Source organism: Camelus dromedarius, chromosome 11 (assembly GCF_036321535.1).
Source record: "Camelus dromedarius isolate mCamDro1 chromosome 11, mCamDro1.pat, whole genome shotgun sequence".
Classification (NCBI taxonomy): Eukaryota; Metazoa; Chordata; class Mammalia; order Artiodactyla; family Camelidae; genus Camelus; species Camelus dromedarius.
The window spans coordinates 48,780,846-48,804,835 of record NC_087446.1 but is presented as its reverse complement, the minus strand read 5'-3'; the positions used below and the strand labels follow the sequence as shown (position 1 = coordinate 48,804,835).

Sequence of the window (23,990 nt, the reverse complement as noted above, 5' to 3'; positions counted from 1 at the left end):
TCTACACATAAGTGATACCACACGGTATTTGTCTTCCTCTGTCTGACTTATTTCACTTTGCATAATGCCCTCCAAGTCCATCCATGTTGCTGCAAATCACGCCTAAGACTCTTAACAAAGGTGACCAAGGAGCAGCCCCAGGGGGCCAGGTGGCCCTGAGGGTTTTCCTGTCTCTTTACAGAGTTGCGGAGTTGAAAACATTCAGAGGTCATTTAGTCTCTGCCTTGAGGCACATCTGCACAGTTCTATCGCCCTAGCATCTGACAAACTAAACTGAAGAGAATCAGTCCTGCTTTTAAAAGCCAACAGAGACATGCTTTTGAGAACCTCCTTTTGTGACATCAATCCCAGTCATTTTCACAGCGTGTCCTTACACATCATGGTGCGTTTCCCAGGCTCTCCCCTCAGACACCACATAGAAGCTCACTTTTGGAGACCCTCAGAAATCCTTTCCAGCTGCTTCTGTACCCTTGGAAACTGAACTCAGCTCAAGAGAAAAGCTAGAGCTCGTGGCCTGAGGCAGACCACTGACACTCCCAAAGGCTCCTTGGTGCAGCTAGAAAGTTGAGCCAAGCATCACAGCACCTCTTAGAAGCAGAGCAGAAGATTGTCCAATTAATTACTACCAAAACTCCCACCCACAGCGGTGCACCCAGTAATTACCCATTTCTTTCCCTCTTAACCCTGGGCTTTCAAGCTGCCTATAAAGCCCCAAATTTTGTCTCTTGCTGTTGTAAGATTAAGTTTCATATTTGCCCCAGAAAGAAGCCAAAGCAAAAAAAGGAGAGGGGGAGAAGGAAACACCTCTAAGCCATGCATAGTTGAGGATTTGGTTTCAGATCAATGTTAAAAAGCAGAGTTAATTAGAAACATCATATGATTTGTGTACAACACAAAAGCTGCATTGCTAACTAAAACCATAACTGACCTAATTTCACTGAATGTTCTAACGAAAATGACAGACATGCAAAGAAAGAAATATAATCCAAGCAGTGGATGATCCATATTTTCCCCTTGAGTTTCAAACACGTTCCTCACACAGCAGACGACACTGATGTGTTACTGACAAGAGTACAGGCCCTCGCATGGCCGGCAGCAGGGTTCACACACATCACAAAACCCACACGATTACAGCTACTTGACCTCAAGAAGATTAAGGGGTTTTTTTTTATTATTATTATTAAACCTCAGTGTACTCGAAGAATAGAACAGAAACCTAATTAAAAATCAATCCATCACAAAATCTTTCTCTTTTATCAACTCCATTAACAAAATGTAAAGGAACTATAATGGGAATTCATTTCTCTCTTTCCGTACAAAACAAAATGAACAAAATCTCTACCCACTCCTAAACGATTCACGTGTCTCCAACTGCACACCCAGGGGCATCCACACAACACCCCAAGTGACATCTCAAGGTCTAATCGCTCTTGTGGACAGTTTTTTTTACTTTGTACTGCAGCCCTTCCCGCATGCAAACATGCTTGGGAAAAGGGCACATTGTGTAAGTTATCTCCGATCATCTGGCAGGATTTAGGCTCTAAGCTGGCATTTTATTTGCCTTGCTCTGCTTGGAAATCCCTTACGTCAGCTCTGCTTTCACAAAAGAAGCCAGGCTGGGCTGCTTTCTCTTAAGTAGTCTTTGCTGAATATTTCCTGTTAGGCAAACTCTTATGGAATGCACTCAATAAAGTGTCAAAGCGGGTACAAGATTGAGGGGACCCAGGGAGAACCCTCGTCCATGATAAATAAGGGTGAGCGCCAGCAAAATCAGAAAGTCCCACCTCTGGAACATCTTATCTCTGTCCAGCCTGTGCTGCTTTATCTGAGGCTGCTTATCTGTCTCCCTCCGTTTTAAGTAAGCACCAGCGCTCCGTCCTCGATTCCCATAGCTTTAGCTGTGAAAGATAGAGGTGGCTGAGTTCACTGCTGTTTAGAGCAAGCTCATTGATTAGCCAAGTTTTCTCATAGCAACCCCAGATGACAGTACTAGCTCCCCATTAACCTGCTGAGATGCAAGATTCAGGGAAAGATAGGCCTGGTCCGTGGCTACACACCCCAATGTTACCGTTGCCAACACACTCAGAATGGAATAGGGAGGGACTGCAGAACCTGGGTTTCAAAGCACTGCTAAGACTTGTTCCCTTTTCACTGAAAAGCAACTCTCTGTTTTACATGAACAGGGCCTCGTGTTGACTTTCCAGAAATTGTTCTGCAGGCTGTTCACTCATTCAAGGAACATTGATTGAGCAAGAGACACTGTGCTAGAAGCTGGGGAGAATCACAGGGAATAGAAAACCTCCCTTGCACAGTCTGGTGTGGGCAGAAAGATTCATAAGGAGATAATCATAAACTGGAAAGGCAATGGCTGGAATGGATACCAGGGTCAGATTCCAGCTCCATAGCGTTCCACTGTGGGCCTTCAATAATTTTGGATAATTCTGAGTGCCAACTTTCTGATCAATATAATAAGAATATTTCCTTTATAGATTTGTTTTCAGAGATTAGTAAGAAAATGTATGTAAAACACCAAGTGCCATGCCTAACACATAGGCGATAGTCAACAAAAGGTAATTGCTATGACTGTTTTGGACAACACATGGGAGAAGAGAGGGAAGACTAATTTTACCCCCAAAACAGGACAATTGCTGCCCAAGGGAAATATTATGTGAACCAGGTCTTGAAGGATGTTGCTTTGGGTATTTATGTCTATGTAACAAATTATACTAAAACCTGCTGCCTTAAAATATCCATCTTATTTTGCTCACAGTATTGTTGGTCAGGAATTCGGGAAGGGTTCAGGTAAGTGGTTCATCTCTGATCCGCGGGTGTTAGTTGAGTCAATCAGAGCAAAAGTATCAACTCCCAAGAGGTTCCCTCACTTGTCTGTCTGGTACCTCAGCATCCCTTGGCCTCTCCCTCTCTTCACATGACATCTCATCCTTCATAGCCACTCCATGGGGGGAACGGGCTTCTCACCAGCATGACAGCCTCAGGGTAGCCAGACCCATTACGCGACAGCTGATTCCTGCCAGAGCTAGCATTCAAAGAGCTAGGAAGTGGAAGCCACCAGTGTCTGAGGCTTGGGATTGTCATAATCTATTGGTCAGGCAGTCACAGAGCCGAACCAGATTCAAAGTGAAGGGGTACGGACACCATCTCTCAATGAGAGGAGTAGTAGAGATCTGCAGCCATCTTTAATCCATCACAGATGGGTGGGAAATCACCAAACAGAAGAGTCAGGGGAAGCACTTCCAGACCTAGAGAACAGACCATGTGGACAGAGGCAAAGGTGACCCCTGGATTTATCCCCTCCCAGTCTGGAGTGGCAGGCACATAGTTGGAATCGGGGGCAAAGTGGGACTATTGCCTACTGTTCAATTTTTTAAACCTTTACTTCATATGGCACCTGTGTAGGACTATGAAACATCATCATCTCATTGGAAGTAAGGAATTGATTGGAATTCAGCATTTCTTATCCTGGTGATACCTGTCTAGGGATGATGGGGAAGTCTAATATCCAGTGATTCCAAGGTGGGCTGCTCTGTAACCACTCTCTCTCATTCTTCCACCCTTACAATCAAATATTTTAGGACTTATTGTTTCCTGGGTCATATATCCATTAAAGTATTTATTTCCATATATTGACATCATGGACTTTTTTTTTTTTTTTACTCCTGATACCCCCACTGAACTAAAAGTATCTAAGTTTGGACTTGTATCTGCCCATTGCCCACCCTAGCACTATGCCTGGTCCAATCTGAGCCATGAGTAATTTTGGTTCTGGGAAAACAGAAGATGTCATTTGTGTCCTCAAAGGACTTCTCTGGTTGAGGGGCAGGGAAATGAGGACAAACCACCAGAGCGCACTGTGGCAAACACGTAGTTAGAGGAAACACAGGACCAAGGGAGAGATGGTCCCAGCCAGCAGGCAGGCTTATTGGCTCATCACAGGTTTCCAGGTGACTTTATAAAAAATAAACACACAAATAGTGAAAAGGTAGCCAGGATACAAATTTAGAAGAGGAAAAAAAGCCTCCAAGAGCATTTTAGGGAGAAGCATATGTTTTAAGGGTGTGACATATGTTGACCATGTAAATGATATAACTAAACTTTTTTTTTTAATTCTGGCAAACTTTTACCTCGAATGACATTACAGAGGAATTTGGGATTAGCAGTTGCTTTTGCCTGTCCTTACCTACTGCCCCTCTGACCTAATGTTCCATGATTTTAACTATCACTTGAGCAACGAACGGATTTCAAGCCAAACTTGGCATTCTCAACCAGTAAAATCCACCCCCTTCCTTTTCAACCCACACCCAGACTCTCCTCTTGGTGTGAGATCAGCCAGGATGTTATGGTAGAGAAAGTTACCGGAAACACAGGGAGAGGCAAGAGCCAGGCTGCCGGCCACGATGAGCTGCCCCCGCGTCCTCCCACACAGTCTCCACTTTTTGGGTTCTCTTCCTCCACTGTTTTCCTCCATCATCTGTTTCAAAGAACCCTTCTAAGTAAGCACGAAAAGCCAGCTTGATCAGCTTTTTAGTTTCTATATAACTTAAAGGGAACTCAAAGAACATCCCATTCAACTTCTCACTTTGCAGAATGAGAGCTGGGGCCCCAATGTATTAAATGTCCTTCCCAGCATCACAGAGCCAGAGTTTCCAACTCCACTAAAGTAAGTTGCCTTTCTAGCCACGTCCCAGAAAATAAAGAGAAGGAGATACACAGTCTTTCCTACAAAGCACTGTCAACAAGGATTACAGGAATGCAACGGTTGTTAAAACATTACCTGTTCTACCTATTTGATTACAGATGGCCTGAGAACATCTCAAACGTACCCAAATTCAAGGCAACAGACTTTCTAAAGCAGGTTAAGACTTCTAATGCAGGTGAAGGAGTGAAGCTAGAAATGCATGATCTGTACACATAGAGTACACTACACATTCCGGTGTCTTTCGTAACAGGAAAAAACATCCATCGACTATTTTGTATAGAAATTAGTTCTTCACAAAAATCCACCTTAAAAATAAGGCAAATCCATGTTTTTCTGCAGGAGTAAAATTCTTACCTTCCAAAGAGATGTGATGATGTTGATTAAAATTTTGTCAGTAGAAGATGATGGATGAATCCTGAAAGACACAAATAATGCTTTAGTAACACACCAGTGACATTGCTCAACTGCTATAAAATAGACAGTCTCTTCTTTACCAGCAGAAAGGAAATTGGTTTATATAATAGTAATTGTATAATTAGGGGGAACTACAATAATGTTTGACTCTCCTGCCTTAATAACTGTGTTATGATAGAAACAAAATACTATTTATGTTATCCCCTCATTGAAGCCAATAAAAATTATAAGGCAGCTGATTTTATTTATGGATGTCTATTTATTACAGATTTCTTTTAGATTTAGCTCCCACAAAAATGACATTTTGGCCATGAATATGGATGATTGGATAATTTAATACCATACTCTCTCAGCCAAATTAAATGAAACCATATTGGACTTTTATCTTCCACCCAAGTAATTCTTCTTTAACTGTTTTTCTCCAAGCATCCTTGATCTGTTCTGACTTGCTCCTTGTCTGGCTCTCTGCTAGTGACCACAGTCATCCAGCACGACACTGTGCAGAACATTTAGGAGTCAGTCTTGCAGATAAGTTAAGTCCCATGCTGGGAAGTGGGGCTGAAGGATAATGAGCTACAGCGCAGATGGTTTGGAACAGCAGGGCTGGGGGAGGAAGGGGAAAGTTAAAAGGAGTCCCTTACTGACCAGGGCTCAGAGCTGGACTGGGCTGGCGGAAGTAGACTCCCAGGTCTGAGAATGGATGGAATAGCATTATTTGACAAGCAGGCCCTTTTCTGCCCATGCACAGCGAGGCCTGGGTGTTAGGATGACTCCCAAGTAGAGAGCCCTGGCACTTCTCAAGACCGAAGTGGTCACGATCGTCCATGACTGTTGGTGGGAGTTTGCTGAGATGTGACAAGTAATGAGATGAGCGAAATTCCATACTATTTCCCATCTGGGAATCAATTTTTGAGATGGACAAATGGATGTAAATAAGGGACATATGAAAAACAAATGAATGATCCAGAGAACAAAGAGTAATAATAATACTGCTAAATAGAAAGAATGTTGACTTCATGGACCAATAAATTGGGATTTTAAAGTTCCTGCCCAGGAAACATGGCTACTTTTTATCCCCCCTTAAGAGATGACTGAAGTATCCAGGTCAAACTTAGGACATCTTTTGGTCTTTTTTCCTTTTGTCTAGAACATGCTGTTTTTCTAAGTTTTCTTCTTACGTCTTCACAATGTTAAAATGAAAGCCTGGCTCTTTTTCTGTTTGGTGCAGCTTAAAATAAGAATAACAGTTGCCTGAGGACAAAGAAACAACTACACTACTTTATATCATGCAAGGTGGTTAACACGGTGCTGAGTGTTTAATTGGCTATTTCCCATATCCCGAATCTCATTCCCAAGAAGTAATGAAATACCTTATCTTAAAAAAATTACTTTATATCTTATCACTCCAAGATAGTATTTATACATTAGTGCTTTTATTCAAAGGGGTGAGTAATGGAAAATGCCTAGCACGATGGCTGGTGGAGGGTGGGAGCTAAGCATGGAGAAATTATGGAGCACAGAGCATTGGGAGAAACTTTTTGAATGCTGGAAGGGAGGTTTTTGCCCCATCCATGGCTCCTAATGCCAGACCTGGTGTGGGACAGCAAGACAGTATATTTGACTTGAACGATATGTTTGCCAGCAAATAGGTTATTTCACATCAAAAGATACAACAGTCCTGAAGCCATAACCCTAAATAATGTTTTGTCAGTATCAGTCAGGGTACATTAAGAATATAGGAAGTTTTCTCCATAAAAAAGAACTCTCACAGTCACAGAATGAATCCCGTTTCCTCTCTACATGAAAGCATTTTCAAGTTATTGTGAGTTTTTACGTTACCCCACCCCAGTTCAAGAACACTGGAGTTGCAGAATATCACGGCTTTTCCTCCTACAGGATAACAATCATATGAGGAGGGAAAATAACTATTTTTGCTAACTGGACACAGTTTTATATGAGCCTATATTTGTACGTGTTATTAACTTCTAAATACTGAGATGGTTTTGAACATAAAAGACATTGAAATACTAAATAGTTGTCCAGCGTATGTTGTCTCCTCAATATTATCTTCTTTACTTTTTCTTGATGCCTTATATCTGCTTGAATTACTTTGAAATAACTGTGACTCTGGTCAACAAAATACATGGAGTTAGATACTTTGTAGTCCACTGTAGGTAATGCCAACTTCTGCTATTCAAGGACAAAAATAATTTTCAGAAACTTTTAAAAGCCTAGTGGTTCCCAGGACTGTATTCCTACACCATCAAGTATCCATCAGCACTAGGAAATATCCAGAAAAAAACTAGTGCTTTTGTTATCACTTCCTTTCTCTATTCCTGCCTAGTCCCTGATGGACGTGAGAAATGCAGAGAAATGACAAAAATAAAAAGGAGGAGAGATCAGGAGGAGAGTGGCTAACTTTGATAAGCCACAACCAGCTTCTGACCCAGCTCAGAAGGTCATGTCAAGGAGCTAAGCTTATTGGGATCCTAATAGTCTTTATAGTCCTAGTGTTTATTGTTTGGCACAGAAGAAATTTTCACTAAATGTTTGATTATTTGATAAATTAGCTAATGATTCCATGATCTATTAATCTATAATTTATCTCTTATTGAAATAGTCTCTTTCCTGGCACTGGATTGTTTCCAGTTCTCATATTTATTTGCCTGGATTCTTCCCAGCCTATCTCCAATTATTAGCCCATCACTTATTTTCCTCCTTTGCAAATGAGTCACCATCTAGCCATCAGGCCCTCTTACCTTTTCACACTTTCTCTCTCTAGGAGCTTTGGACAATACCCATACTGTTGCTTACCCGTATGTAGATGACTCACAAATGCATCTCTTTAGCCCAGATCTCCTTGAGTTCTAGCCATATATCCAACAGTTTACCCTTGACATTTTCATTTGGATGCCTAAAGGATCCATAGTCCTGATCGCCCCATCCCACCCCAACCAAACACGGTCTTTTCCCAGGGCCCCTACCTCAGTAAATGACGCCACTACCCATGCATCATCCTTGACGATGTCCACAGCTTCATCTCCATATTCAATGTCTTGAAACTACTCATTCTTTTTCTCTATCTCTTCTAGCACCACCGAGCCCAAGCTGCCATCATCCTTCACCTTCACTACTAACTACTTTGTCGTTACTACATCCACTGACATACCAAGAAAACTCAAGATTAAGTGGGGCTGTTTCCTACAGTCCAAGGCCACAGCCATCACTCCACATCCCCGGACATCAGGGGTATCAGGAAGCACCCTCCACATGCGTGGCCCCCAGCATCTACACCAATACCTTAGACCAACATGCACGTACACATTAACAGCCACAAGACATCACACTGGCCAACTCTGGAAGGTTCAATATTTAGTGTTTATTTATCTTCCTGTTAACCTCCCCCACCAGTCTTGCAAACTTCCTAATACATACTTTTATCACAAGATCTGGACCTATAATTGCCTTATCTGATTTGAGTACTCACTCAAGGTGAATGCCGAGGGGCACCAGGGCCCAGATCCGAACTGATTTAGTCAGAGGTAGTTGAGTATCACAGATTTGGCATCTTTACTTTCACCTTTTCAGAACAGGCCTACAACAACGGAATTCATCTGGCTAATTTATACGTTGCAATATTTTGGAAGACAAGCTGGTGTGATGGACTACAGGCTGCAAATATCAGGGTCTAAGGCCAGCCTCACCCCTTGCTGGCTGGCTAATCCAGGGAAGGACAATCCTGTACTGTTCCATGCATTGAAACTCCTTAACCTTAAAGGATTATGTGGAGTTTAAGTAACACAACATAGGAGGACACTCTGCCTTTAGACTTTCAAGCATTGGCTTTGGAGTTTGAAAAACCTAGCTCCAAGGCCAGGTCTATCACTGACACGAGTTAGGAAAGTTTCTCAGTCTTCTCTGGACCCCAGTTTCATCATCTGTATTTTACGTGTCACCCAGGGTTGTCCAAAGGATCAAATTAGTTCAGGGACAAGTGCTTGGGACAGTGACTGGCACCAGGTGAGATCAAGGAACACCTGCAATGGCGAAAAGAAACTAGAAGAAACTGAGCCCCGTGCTGAGCAGGTCCATGACCAGGAAGTGGTGAGAGGGATGTGGGGTGGGTCGCTGGCAGCCAAGTCCCAAAGCAGAGATAGAAGAGAAGAGGGAAATGAGAAGTCAGAGTTACTGAGAGCCAGAAATCTATCACCAGTTGGTAAAAACTAAGAAGCGATAATGAAGAAAACACCCAAAGTAAAGGAAATGAGGGGCAACAGCAGTGCCCAAGAGCATATTGGAGACAATAGCTTCCTGATCATTTTCAGTTTCTGAATAATTCATCTTTGTGAGATTTCTTGGCATTATTTCAACAACAAAAAGAAAGCTTGTTATGAGTAACTAGAAAGGGAAAGTGACAAAACCACCTCTGCCAGGAGACCACGGTCAACATCAGCAGTGGTAAGTCATGTTGATGGTGTGTAACTTTGATACGATGTGGTCAACTTTACATCTGCGCTCTTCCTCCCCCAAAGCATATAACACCAATCAAACCTCAATGGAGGGACAGCCTGCAGAATACCTGACCAGCACTCCTGAGAACTGTCAAGATCTTCCGAAACAAGGAAAGTCTGTGAAACTGTCCCAGCTAGGATGAGCCCAAGAAGACACACTGGCTAAATTTAATATGTCTCCTGGCTAGGATCCTGGAATAGAAAAAGGACGTGGCTTAAAAACTAAGGAAGACTGAATAAACCATACAGCTTAGGTCACAAAAATGTATCAATATTGATTTTTTTATTGTAACAAAGAAACTGTACAATATGTGAACAGTAAGCGCAACTGGGTGTTGAGTTTAAGGAAACACTGTACTGGCTTCACAATTTTTCTGTCTAACGTGTTCTAAAATAAAAATCTCATTTAAAAAAAGAGAAAAAGCCTCTTTTGTTGGCGAGCTAGACTGAGATAAGGTCTGACCCTGCAACCAAACTGCCCTCGGCTAGATCAGGTCAAATCCCGGCTCTGGCACTAACTGGCTGTGTGACCTTGAATAGTTTTCTTAAAATCACCAAACTTCTTCCCTCCTCTATAAAACGGACAGAGTACATTTAAAGCTTGCTGAAAGAATTAAATGTCTCAGTATGTGAAGAGAATAAGCATTTACTAAATATAACATTATTTTTACTCTCATCATCAACATCATTACTATTATTTAAAGGTACATTATGTAGAACATGGCAGGTACTCAACAAATACTATTTCCTTGATCCATTCTCCCTGTGTTTTGGTTTCTTATGACACATACCTAGAGTAGAAATAGATTTCAAATGTCTATACAAACTCCCTTTATTAACACAAGCAAAGTATACACGATTGACCAAACAAAATGTCATCATAAAATATGACAATGTTTCCACAGAGTCTGGCCCTCTATTCCACCACTGAATTAGGAGAATTTTCAAAGGGGAAATGTGCCATCAAGCCCACACATGGAATTTGAACAAAAATAGAACACATTCTGATGATTTTTTTTAAAAGCCAACTTTCTAACAGAGATCATTAATGTGGTCTTTGTATTATTCAGGAGGGTATAAGCATAGAAAAGGAGAAAAGTAATATTTCATAGTCTTTTTACGGTTTTCATAAGGAAACCATATTTCCTTATAAGCACAGAACATAACGTAGTTAACTCATTTTGGATAATCTCTATTAATCATATCACACACAAATATACACAATGAACAAAAGAGAAAATTTTTTCCAAGTTTGAAAAGTACCTGTTCCCCCCTCTTAACTCTGCTGTTCAAAATGTTCAGCTTTTCTTTGGTTTCTTTTATATCAGCAGACAATGTTTTTCAGGCTTTGCCCCTGCCCTGGCCCTATCAATTCAAATGTAATTCAGTTTCACTTAAGTGCACAAACATTTGGAGGATACAGAATATGTACTTGGCACAATGCTAGACCTTGTGAGGACACAAAGGGGAAAAGACATGATCCCTGTCTTCAAGCAGCTTATTATACAGCAGAGGAAATGACACATGATGGTAATTATTGTATGTGCCTGACTAGCATCTGATGAAGGCTATAAAGGACGCTTAATCAAAGTGACATCAGAATGCCAAGGAAAGGGAAGCCATTGCCATCCAGCGGGATCAAGAAATTCATGAGTAAGTGTTGTCCCTGAAAAATGAGGAGTATTTTGGCTCCTGGAAAAGTTGGAGGGTCCAAAAAAAGGAACTCAAAAAGCATGTTCCATGAAGGATGTTCATGGAGCCAGTAAAGTGGAGTTCATAATCCAGTTTAACTTTAACTAAGTAGTTAAATTCCACACCTATCCTAGCTCAATTTTGTCGAGTTCACCAGACATGATTCTTTATTATCTGTCATTATAACTGGGTGATTGATGCTCAGTACTCAACTTTGCCCTAATTCCTGGAGAAACTTTCTTTCTGGGTCTCTCCAGCCTTTTATAGAAGAGACATGTGATGTCACTGTTATTCCATTTGCCAGGTTCAGGCTTTGTTTGTGTGAACAACTCAACATGACTCAGAAATCTGACTTTTAAAGAACTCAGTGCTATTGTGAAACAGGCAGCACGTGCTCACCAGAGTTACCTAATCTAACATGACACTTACAAAGTGAAAAATGTAAAAAGAGCCGTCTTCACAAACACAGAACTTGGGAAAACTGCCCTGTCATTCTTGCCATCAACTGTCCTAACGGATTCCAGTTCATATATAATCTCCAAGCTTTTAGAGTTGTACAATGTTGCAGTCAACCATTATGTGACTTAAGGAAAATGTGCTTAAATCTCCCTGAACTTCAGTTTTTCATGGGTAAAGCAGAAGTCTGAGATGGCCACATGGGATCAGAAAATTAATGGATCAGAGCTCTAGAATCTGCTGAGCAGTATGCTCATCTGAGGTCATGTGTCCTGAGACCTTAGCTAGTTCTCAAATTTCCCCAAACCACTTAGTAAGACATGGGTGGTGAAATGGCTCACTTAGGAGGTAAGTGACTCTGTGAGGCAGCGCTGTGGTCTTCAGGGTGGTCTTGGAAGGGACAGTCATGGCTGAGAATGCCTATAGTCCAGAGTGTATCCTAAAGACTCCCTGTCATGTCTATCTTGTCCTATTAGCTCCTTGGATTAGAAATCGTCTTCCCTAGATGGTGACCAAAGTCTAACCTGGGATCACTAAGAAAAATCCTATTGTATTTGTATAACTGTATTTCAGGGGATTGGATCACATGGGCCATGATATGCCCAAATATTAGACAATTCACTCAAATATCTGTATAATTACATTCAAAGCATGCAGCATAGGAGGGGGAACAAAGAGGCGAGACTGAGTCTGGTAGGAACGCAAGCTTCCTCTGCCTGAGTTGGGAATAGTTTCCTGGAGAAGGCAGGATGTTCTTTAATACCCACTGGGACTCCATCTGCACCTGGTGTGTCTGGTTAAACCCAAGCTGGCCAGCACTTGAAGTCAGAGAGACTCAAGTGGCCTGAAACACAGGAATTCTAGGCATCAAGGGCTTGACATATTCCATCGCACCTAGAATCAGCTGTCCATGTCTTGTTCCTCTACTGAAGGGCAAGCTGCCTAAAGGCAAGGACCTTGATGTTACTGAAACCTTCACGGGTCCCAGGACAGTGCCCGCTATCTGGCACTTAGTAGGTGGCAGGTGTCAATGAATTGAAGGAATCCATATCATAGCTCCAGAGATGGTGTGGTTTGAAATCAAAGAGTTGCTATTCATTGATCCTGCTAGGAAGGCTGGACTCCCTTCCCAGGCATGACCCTGGGGAAGGAGAAACCTTGTAGATGGGGAAGAAAAGACTAGAAATGAAGTCTTCCTGTTCCTCCAAGGTGCAAAAGCGCCTGAAGAGAAAGCAGAAAGGTGAGCAGACATGCTGGGCTCCTCAAATTCTGCACACAGCGTGGGCTCTTTCCCTCACCCCATTCCCATCTCATCCCACCAGGGAAGTCTGGAGTATGGAGTTAAGTAACGATGCTCAGGTGGATTCCACTCACGCTGACTGGGTAAGCAGTAGCTTTTGTACTATTGTTGAAAATATTTGCTGTTCTTCCCCACACGAGAATTCTATTTCCCCTTCCCGCTGAGGCAGGTTGGCTGGGTAGCTGGCTTTGGCAATGGCGCGCAAGCGGAGGGAAGGCTCTCCTCTGAGCCGAAGTTTTACGAGCCAGCCTGTGATTCAACATCGGCTCTTCTCCCTCTGCCATGAGACCTGGGACATTACAGATAGAAAATGCTCATCAGCCTGGGTTCCAAATTAAACAGGACATGGAAAAGAGCTCAGACTGGCCAATACACATGGTGTGAAAAAGAAAATAACTCTTTTTTACTTATAAGCCACCAAAATTGGAGGGTTTTCTGTTTCTGCATCGTAACAGCCTATCGCTGTCAATACAAGTTCACTTCATTGTGGGGAACGGGACCAGGTGTTAGAACACAAAGGTTAATGGCAGGGACCATCATCTTTAAGAGATTCTAATCGAGTGATGGAGACATATACTCAGCAAAGTATTACACGAATCAGATTTGTGAGGAAAGTCTCATAGAATCTCTCCTGATAAACTACCTCAAGGGAAAGCCGCACAGGGACATGCATGCAGCTGATCAGGTAACACAGTCACCGTGTCCAAAAAGTGGCATTTAGAGATTATGGCATCCAGGGGCTTCTAGAGGATGTTTATCATTCACAGAAATAGAGATGCCCGGAAGAGTTTGGGTTTACATCATTTGTCCTAGTGGCATTCTGAACAGTATTTTCTTTTTAAAAAAATTTTTTTTAATTTTTTAATTGAAATATGGCCACTTACAATATATTAATTTATAATGTAAAGCATAGTGATTAAGTTATACATATATATATATATTCCTTTTCATATTCTATTTCATTATAGGCCATTACAGGTATTGAACATAGTTCCCCGTGCTACACAGTAGGAGTTTGCTGTTCAACTATTTCACACATAGTAGTTGGTTTCTGCAAATCTCGATCACCCCATTTATCCCAGGTATTTATGCATTTTCTTTTAATGCATCAAAGTATCCCAGTTTAGATCATAAATTATATGATCACCTTAACATGAACGTGACTAGAGCTTATTGGTGGTTAATGGTCTAAGGATGACTTACTGGACAGGCCATGCCTCTCAGACAGGCATGTGCACTGCACAAGCCAAGTGTACCAGACGGGCCCTGCCAAATGACGAAATAAAGTGTCAGATTGTCTGCCACCCTTACAGATCCCTGCCAAGAAAGCAGCCATGGGTCTCTTTCAGTAAAATACTCCTAAGCCTTTGCACTGAGACCCTAGCTGGCCGTGCTACTCCAGCCACAGTTGATGAAACCTGAGAAGACGCAGTCAGAGTTGACCACGGACAGCCCGGAACAAGGGAGAGCAACACATGGGAGGCGACACGTTTTAGAACTGACTTGTTCATTCGTTCAAAAAATATTTACTGAGCACCTATTCTGTGCCAGGTCACCCACACTGGACAGTGACAAGCTAGCCCCACCAAAGGCTTTCTTGGGAAGCAGGACAGCGAGACACATGGGAGGAAGAACGCAGCACCGGGAGCCATGGGCTCCCTGTCTGAGGAGGTCACAAGAGGGCACTCGGGCTGCCGCTAATCCAGAACCCAGAGGGCTGCCATCCTAGGGCTCCTTCTCCACACCGAACCTCCCAGTCACGGAAGTGCTGGGGCCCTCACAGCCTACCCTGTGGCAGCTGAGATGGTTTAACCTACCTCCTGACTCCCACATGCATCCTTAAAACCAACCTGGGGTTGCCAAACTTAGCAAATAAAAATACAAGATGTCAGTTACATTTGAATTTCAGATATGCAAGGACTACTTTTCAAATATCAGCAGGTCCATGCCCTGTCTGGGACATACGTACACTAAAAGATTATTATCTGAAATTCAAATGTAACTGGGTATCCCAGATTTTGTCTGGCAACCTCACCCCTGTTGCATCAGCCAAGACGTGCAGGACGGGAGGGCGGAGCACAGGGAGGGGGGTTGGCGTAATATCGGTAGCTCAGGGATTTTACAGCCAGTCAGCCCTAGGGCTGGTTCCACCGTCTCCACCCACAGAACTGCCAATGTGAAAAATCCCCCACATCGAACTCCACCTGCAGAATCTGGGCCCTCTCTTGCCTCTTGAGCTTTCTGACACTCGGTTTTGTCAACAGGAACGTGGGAAAAATAGTAACTTGTAGGGTTGTTAAAAGATGTCAGGTCACTCACTCACTCAATCAACAAATATCTACCAAACACTTTCTATGTGCCAGGTTCCCCGTTAAGTGATCAAGACATACTTGGCCTTTCCCTCCAAGAACTCACCATCCAGTGACAGATACAGGAGGGAAGAAACGGATGACATACGTTGCAACAAGAGCGGGGATTGCTGTACAGAACATCACAAGCCCAGGGCCTGCCTGGCTCAGGCGTTCCATGAACATGCTGACTGATGTTACTAGTTTCTAGGGACAGAGCTCTGGGGTCTCCTTCTGAGAGCATAAGGACCGCTCTGGTTTTCAGCCCTGGAGTGAGGTTCCCCCTCTGGCAAGTGTCCCCGACATCCCGGGCTGCCTTTCCAGACCTCCACCTTTGATGCTCTGTCCACTTCCCCTGCCAGGACCTCCGGCTGCCTCCCTCCAGGCCTCCCTGATGCCGACCTCCCACCCTGATGGTTGGCCCTGCCCCAGTGGTTCCATTAATCTGACTTCCAGGCATCAGGCATCCGCAGTAGAGCTTGTCCAAGTGAGAATGACTCCCACTGTTCCTTTTCACTCAGGCAAAAAAAAAAAAAAAAAAAAATGTGTGTGTGTGTGTGTGTCATTAAAGCAATTCCTTTTTTTAGCAAGACCCAGTGAGTGCAGGCAATCGCTGTGTGACGAGCCTAGTGTTGATGGTAAAGATTTGTAAGAGTGTCAGAGATGGAAATAAAACACAATCCAGGTTTTTCCAGCCAGGAAGTGGGTCTGTTCATGGAGCTACCCCCTTAATTCCCCCTTCAACTTTCTAGTCTCCGGGTTGGCTCGAGCGATGTCAAACCTGCGCCTGCAGTGTGGGCAGCTTGCGAGTGGGAGTGTCAGTGCACATCTATTTCGGTGGCGAGTTCAGTACAGGCTGAATTTAAAATATGAAAAACAAAAGTGAGGCTCATGACTATGCTGCCAAAAGGTTGGGGGAGGCGGGGGGACGGATGAAACACAGGACTTCTACAGAAGCACCGTCGCCCTCCTCCCAACTGCCACTTATTACAAACGTGTCTCTATTCCAGCCCCTCACATGAGGTGCCAAGCTGAAAAAGAGGCAAATCGTTGTGAGGCTTTACTGTGCCGGCTTTGAGTAGCCAGGTCTGGTCCTGCCAACCCTTCCATCCTCTCGCCAAATGTAAAGTTGCAACACAGAGGAAATTGTCTTTTGCTGAGTAGTGGAATGGCCAAGTCCCCACAAACTAGGGCTTACTGTTTGCTTGGGGTCCAAATGGAAAAGAGAGGGGGGACCTGTGGCTGCCTTTCAGGCTCACACAGATTCTCTAACACACCAAGCAGGGGAGGGATGGGGGCATGACCTGGGGGCAGTTGTGTGGGGTTTTTTTTTAAACCTAACTGTCCAGAAGTCTCTCCACCAATAGCTGGAGTCTAACATTAGTAAGACTGAAATGACCCAGTTTTAAAAGTAGCGTTTCTAATGTTCGGCGGTCTTGTTCTATGGCAGTTGGAGTTCTTCGTGCTGCACGACGGGATGCTAAGATAGCCTCTCACGGGCCCTGATTGGAGTAAAACGAGCGGAAAGGCTGCTCTGTGGGAATGCTGTGCACCTGGCCTGCTCCCTCCAGGTAATTTTGCACACAGATGTTGGCTGGGCCTCCACAGTGACCTGAGAGCAGAAAGAGCATCTAACAGACACCACGACTGGTTTGAGGAGCATGAAGAAAACAGGACATTCCTACTTACAGTGAACAAGGAGCTTATGATAAAACACTCCTGTGAACTCAGGGGGCGGGGGAGGGGAGGGAGACGTAGGAACTAGCTCCCTTTTATTCCCTGAGGTCTACCCTTGGCCTTTTGCAGCATCTTCTGTCTGGAACAACCTTCTGACCTCGTGAGTCTTCATTGTTTGAACAGTGATTTGCGGTGCACAGTTGCTGGCTAATTTCCCTTTCTCTTTAAATTCCTGTGTCTGGTTTTTTGGCATTTTTACCTTTCCATTTCTTCCTCATGGAATGAGCTGCAAACAGAAATGGAAAAAGTGCTCGCCTACAGATGAACTCTTTCACAATTCTAGCCTTTGCAGCACAACTCTTGTTTCCAATGTGAATTCATCACTGGAGTGGAAGAGATGTCTAAACTCCTCTAACCAATGTATCATTTATTCACAGTGTCTGTCATTTTTCAGTATAACTTCTCAGTTATATAATGACTAGAAATTTCCAGAACTGAAAGTGTATTTTCACATATCTGTTTTTTTTTTTTTTATGAGGGGGAGGAAATTAGTTTTATTCATTTATTTCTGTTTGGAGGAGGTGCTGGGGATTGAACCCAGGACCCCATGCATGCTAAGCATGCACTCTGCCACTTGAGCTATACCCTCCCCCCCTGAAAATGTATTTTCAAACTTGCACCCAAACATGTACCTGTAGGCCATGTAATTTTAATTCATTAATTAACCCAATCAACACAATGTTTATTAAAAACAGTGTGCCAGATCCAAAACTAGGTGGTATAAGTTCAACAAAGACCAAGCTAAGCACAATCCCTGTCTTCAAGGACTCAAAATTCGTTCTTCCATGTTCTCTATTTCACAGGTATTTACTGAGTCTCACAATCTACTAGACCCATTGCCAAGCCTGAGGATATAAGATAATTTACTGGTCCTCATAGTATCTCTGTATTCTTAATTTTTCCTCAGTGCTAATGGTTTATTTTACACAAAATTTTGGTTCTACTACTGAAAAACAATTCGGATTGCAATTACCAGAAGTCCAAGGCAGTATCTTTCAAAAATTCCAAACTCGATTAATTTTCAGCAATTTTGTTTCAGCCAATTAAACCCAAATCACATTTGTCTTGTTTGAGCCAGTTCATTAAAACTGAAGTATTTGCTGTTTGCACGCTCTTTGGTAAACACAGCCAGAAGGAATAAGCATTTATTAGAGTTTCATTTTCCAGAAGGTTCTGCTTTCCCTGCTCTGCTAATTCTAGTCTTAGAATTTGGCTATAAAATATACATTTGTATGTCCATCCTAATGTGTTTTTTAAATTAAACTTTTATTATGACAATGAAAAGAAATTCATTTTAAATGCACAAAATCAACTTCTAATTCTTATCCAAGAAGATGGAACAGGAGTCTGAATACCCTCCCACTTGAAATGCTCTCTCCTGAGCTCCCGGCTGCTCCTGGCCACTTCCTCCTCAAGTGGGTTTTGTGTGGTGCACCCAGGAGGCTTGGCCTGTGAGACATGCTGGAGTTCCTGCAGGTCTTGAACAGAGACTACAGAGGGACAGCGGCCATCTCAGCTCTGCAGACCCACACACTCCTGGAGCCCAGGCTTCTCCAGCCTTTCTATCTGTCCCAGAGTTTCACCCAGCAGCCAAAGAGGGTTGTCTCCTACACATAGGGCCCCCGGAATGGGACACCCAGTCTGTGGCTCGACCCACTCACTCCCAAGGGCAAGTGTCACCTGTGCAATCTCCCTTTTCCTCTTAGTTCCCTCCCAGGGACACAGGTCCTGAACCGACACTCTTTTTCCCATTCTATCCACTTAATGTGTGTAACTTTCTTACAGCCTAAGTCCTTCTGCCAGTTTCCAGTTAGTTTCCTGTGAGAATGTTCCACATGTAGATGTATTTTTAATATTTTGTGGGGGGGGGGAGGTGAGCTCCACATTCTCTCACTCTGTCATCTTGATCTCCCCAACATAATAAAAATCTTAATAGCAATCAGAAAGAAAAGACAGATAACCTATAAAGGAACAATAGTTAATGTAGCAGCATACTTCTCACCAACCATAACAGAAGCCAGAAGATAATGAAAAGAGTTTTTTAAAAATGCCAGTGGAAAAATAACTATTATAACCAGGAAAAAATGGTACACTCAACTCGGTAATTGCGGCAATTTCAATAAAGGGACTAGCTACAAAGGTAAGGGTGCGGTTTAGAAAAAGCATCAAAGGATGTTATGGTACCACAGGCTTAGGCTTAATAACAACTGGAAATGATACAACTCTTAAACCTGAAAAAATAAGAAGGAGCAACAATTGGAACTCATAGAAAGTTGGTGGGAAACGCCAACTAATGGTAGCTTTGGCCTTTGGTCAAAGGAAGCAATCATACTATAAGAACCCATCAGAGAATAGGAGAGGAAATAAATACCCCATTCTCCTTCTCCTCCCTCCAGTGGGAGACTCCAGTGCCAGAGCCGCCCATTGCTTTAATCAATCCAAAGTCAAAGAGACGTTGATTCAGTTTCTATAGATCAGCTTCTTGGGCCATGAGAAGGATGTAGAAGGGTGGAGAATGAGTCTAGTTTGGGCAAAAGAATAGTATCTAGCACGGCTGTCATCCCAAAAGCTGTACAAAGGGAATTTTCAAATCTGGGGTCAAAATAAAGATTTTTCCAGACAAAGATGGAGAGATTTGAATATACCAGATACCTGAAATAGCTGGTAAGGATATATGTACTTCAAAATGAAGAAAAAAAGTCCATAAGAAAATGATACGTTAAAGACAAATTAGTAAGCAATAAAATCTATAAACTTTTAGTAAACCTGTACAAAAATAGGTTGTTAATATAATAATAGTAATATTATTAATAATATTAATGGAAGAGGGGTAAAAATAATGCCAAAGAATTATTTGGGACGTAAAAGGAAATGATGGTTAATGATACAAGATTAAAGTACCTGTATTGAATAGAAAAAAAGATAGAGATGTCGATTAATTTTTTACTTAACCCTTGATGTTAAAAAATTTAATACTAACTACAAAAAGAATAGAAATAGAATGTTTAACTTCCAGATAAGTAAAGAGAAATCAGGGAATTGTGAAAATGTCATCCATCCAGCAAAAAGCAGAAAAATGGGAAGGAAAAAAAAAAAAGCACAGTAAAGAGAAAACATAGAATAAAATAGTAAAAAAAAAAAAAATTCAAATATAAAAATAGGGAAGATGATTATAAATGTGTGAGAAGATAATTTACATGAAAATGATGTAATCTTTCTGGAGAAAAGACAACGTGCGTCCTGCTGTGGCTCCTTAGCATCTCTCCAAACACTTTGGCAACAATCTATACACGAGGCTCTGGCTGGCTCTGAATTGTACAGAATTCTTTTGACTGTAAGTTACAGAAATCCAACTCAAACTTGCTGAGGCAGAAAAGGGAAGTGAGATTATTATTTGCTCACATATGTAGCACAGCAGAGTGAGAAGTCACTGGAACTGGAGACTCAAAGCACCCCTCGAAGGTCTTCTTTATTTCCAGGGTGCCCTGACTCACTCCTCCTTGAAGAGTTCAGCACTTCTTTCTCAGGGTTCTCATACAACTACGTGCATAGAGCCATTTAATAGAAGTTACTCGGTTGTACAATTGTTCATTTACATGTCTGTGCCACTGTCCCAGTTACACAATCCTTTGGGAACAAATACTGTGTTCTCTTCATCTTCATATCCTTGTCCCCAGCCGAGCTCCCCCTACCACAGAGTAGTCAGCTAATAAAGGCTTAATTTAAAAAAAAAAAGAATGGATGTCTCAGATGGTTCTTACTTCTCTACATGTTCTATTTCCCCTATGAGAATGTCAGTTTCTCTCTTTTTTTTTTTTTTTTTTGAGTGGGAGGGGATTAGGTTTGTTTGTTTGTTTTAAATGGAGGTACTGGGGATTGAGCACAGGAACTCTTGCATACTAAGCACCTGCTCTACCACCGAGCTATATCCTCCCTCTTTTTAATTTTTTTTGTTCTTTTTTTACATTTTATTTTTACTGAAATGTAGTTGAATTACAGTGTTAGCTTCCAGTGTACAGCAAAGTGGTTCAGTTATACAAATAGGTACACTTTTTTTTCAGATTCTTTTCCATTACAGCTCATTGTAAGAAATTGAATACAGTTCCTTGTGCTTTGCAGTAGGTCCTTGTTTATCTGTTTTATATCTAGTAACGCATACCTGCTAATCCCAAACTGTCAGCTTCTTGAGGTGGTCTCATTCCATCCCTATCTACATTCAGTTCTAGTGCTTTACATACAGAAGGTAGACAAGATGTATTGGGTAATTGAGCGAAGGAGTAAAAAGGACTTCCTTCCTTCTTTCTAAATACAACAGACCCATACAAATGAAATGCTATAAAGTGTATGTTTGGCTTTAAATTTTCTTTTTTTTTTTTTCTAGTTCAGTTACTTAATATTTTTGTATTTTTATTGAAGTATAGTCCGTTTACAGTGTTGTGTCAATTTCTGGTGTACAGCACAAAACTTCAGTCATATAGGAACACACATATATTCGTTTTCATATTCTTTTTTTACCATAGGTTACTACCAGATATTGAATACAGTTCCCTGTGCCGTACAGTAAAATGTATTTCTCAAGTTATTGCAAGTGAGCTTTGTACCAAACACTGTGGTCAGGAAGTGCTGACTCAGCTGAATCAGGACTGGGCGGAGCCGCGCACTCCTCCTACACCCCAGATCCAAGGCTCTCCTACAAATAGGAGCTCACCCTCCACCACAGGCTTTTTCCACCACAGCTCAGTGCTTCCTCAGTATTCTCTCCAAAGAGGCTTTCAAGCTGCATTAGTAATGTTTAATATCACCACCTCAATCAACAAAAGCGTATTACCCATTTGCTCTAATACTACTCAAAAGGGTATATTGACTGAACTTGACATTTAAGCAGAACCTTAATTTGTAGAATTAGCAACAGAAAAGACTAAAAAGCCATCAATTAGTAGAAATGTAGGTAATGGTAGGAAAGATTAACAGAGGCACAGGTTGGATAGGACATAAAATGAATGCGGGCAAGGCAAAACTTGTCTGTTTCTGCAAATTCTCACCCTCCCTGTTCCTCCACCTTCCTAATAGACGTTAAAAGCACTTAATTAAAACCCGTGAAGAAATTACAGCAAGGGAAAAATGGACTGCACCAGATGTAATTAGCATTGCAAGTGCCTTAGAAAGCCTGCCTAGAATAGTCTTTTCCAAGCTTGTCAAGTTTCAGAGCTCACAAATCGCATCACGCGGCTCTGCTGAGTTCCTGGTCGCCCGTCCCCCCTTAACTGTCCTTCCTAGCCTCCTGAAAACGCATGTATTTCCATATGCTTATTGCGTCTCTCATAAAATGCATTGCCTCTGTATGAAAAATGTATGAGACACATCATATTGTGCAAAGCAATGTCTCCAAATTGGCCAATTATATTTTGTGCAAGTTCAGAATTGTTTCTGATGTTCCTCATCCACAGGGCGCTCCTGGCTGTGAGAACGGGGTTCTGCAGTTAAAACAGGGGACTTGATAGTTTAATTGTGCCTAATGAAAGAAAAAGGTGTTTAAAAATAACATGGAGAGTGATGCCAGTGTTTTTTAAAGGTCCTCTTTGGTATCTACAAATTACATAACCCCTTTGAGAAAGAGGGAAGTGTGTAATTTTTGAACTGTTTAAGTTGGTAGCTGTTCTCTCTGCTCTGTCTTTCCAAGATAGGAGGTAAACCCCACCCCTGCGCCCCACCCCATCCAATATTTCCATTCCATCTTATCAGATGCTATATTTATCCCTTAGGTGTCTGTTCCTCTCTTCTGACCCATCCCGCTGTCTGGTTTCCATATGTTAATCTCAGCCATCCCCTTCTCCGTGGACCTACTTCCTGTGTGTGTCTTTTTTTCTGTCTTCTTCTATTACTGAAATATGCATTCCCTATTAACTCTTTCCCTTCTGAGGTTTGCACCAAATTGCCTTCATTCGATTTTTATCTTGTCTTTCATTTATTTCTTGTCATAAATCTTCTAGTTTTGCCAACTGTTTTCTGAGTCATCCCACATTTCAGATGCTATCACTGAATTGCACACCTATATGTTGTTGACCTTAATGTTTTGTAAAAACCCTCTGCTGACAAAAGAGAATTGTCATGATCTTTGCATGAAGATATTCTCCTAACACTCGTGCTGTTAATATATTAGATGTCCTTTCACTCGTCCCACTGAAACCCCACCAAGAGAAATCTGTGTGAACTTCAGCAATAAATACCTTTGTTAAACATACAGAACTCTTAGTTATCCCCTTGCAGCAATGGTTACTAAGATAAATTACAACTCTCCTTTCTGAGGAATCCTTGAAAATAGAAGACCTTCTCTCACTCCATTCACAGGGATAACTTCCTTCTCTCTTCAGAGTATTTACAATCTGAGCCACTCAAAAACTAATTACATACTGCCTTATACCATTATCTGATTATTTCCTGGATGTATAGCTTTTCTCTGTAGTTAAATTATAAGCTCTTTGGCACGATGGTTTTGTCTCCACTTATGTCACCTTGTAGTTAGTTATCTGCAAATATTCTCATTAATCAAACACATTCATGATGATGATTGTTTAATAAATACTGTCCTAATTAAAGAAAAGCCATGGAATAGAGACAAAAATCTCTCAAGTTTCCTTCCAGTTTGATATTCCTGCCTCCTTGTTCCTTCATGAATTTCCCCCAAAATCACCTGCCAGTATACTCTGCTGGTTTCCTCTGTTCCTTAGGTCTCAGTTTCCTTCTCACAGGGTTTTGTGATAAATCTTCAGTAGAAATAGGAGTCAATAAGCTTAGAAAACAAACCTATAGTTACC

At 42.0% G+C, this 23,990-nt stretch overlaps 1 long non-coding RNA gene across 1 annotated transcript in view; it reads right to left on the bottom strand.

The window, feature by feature from the left end:
* Window positions 1–23,990, bottom strand: part of LOC135322475 (uncharacterized) — a 289,411-nt gene that overhangs the window by 65,205 nt on the left and 200,216 nt on the right. The window contains exon 3 of the long non-coding RNA XR_010383053.1: window positions 5,072–5,132. This is a non-coding gene — a long non-coding RNA (uncharacterized LOC135322475). The remainder of the gene's footprint in view (window positions 1–5,071; window positions 5,133–23,990) is intronic.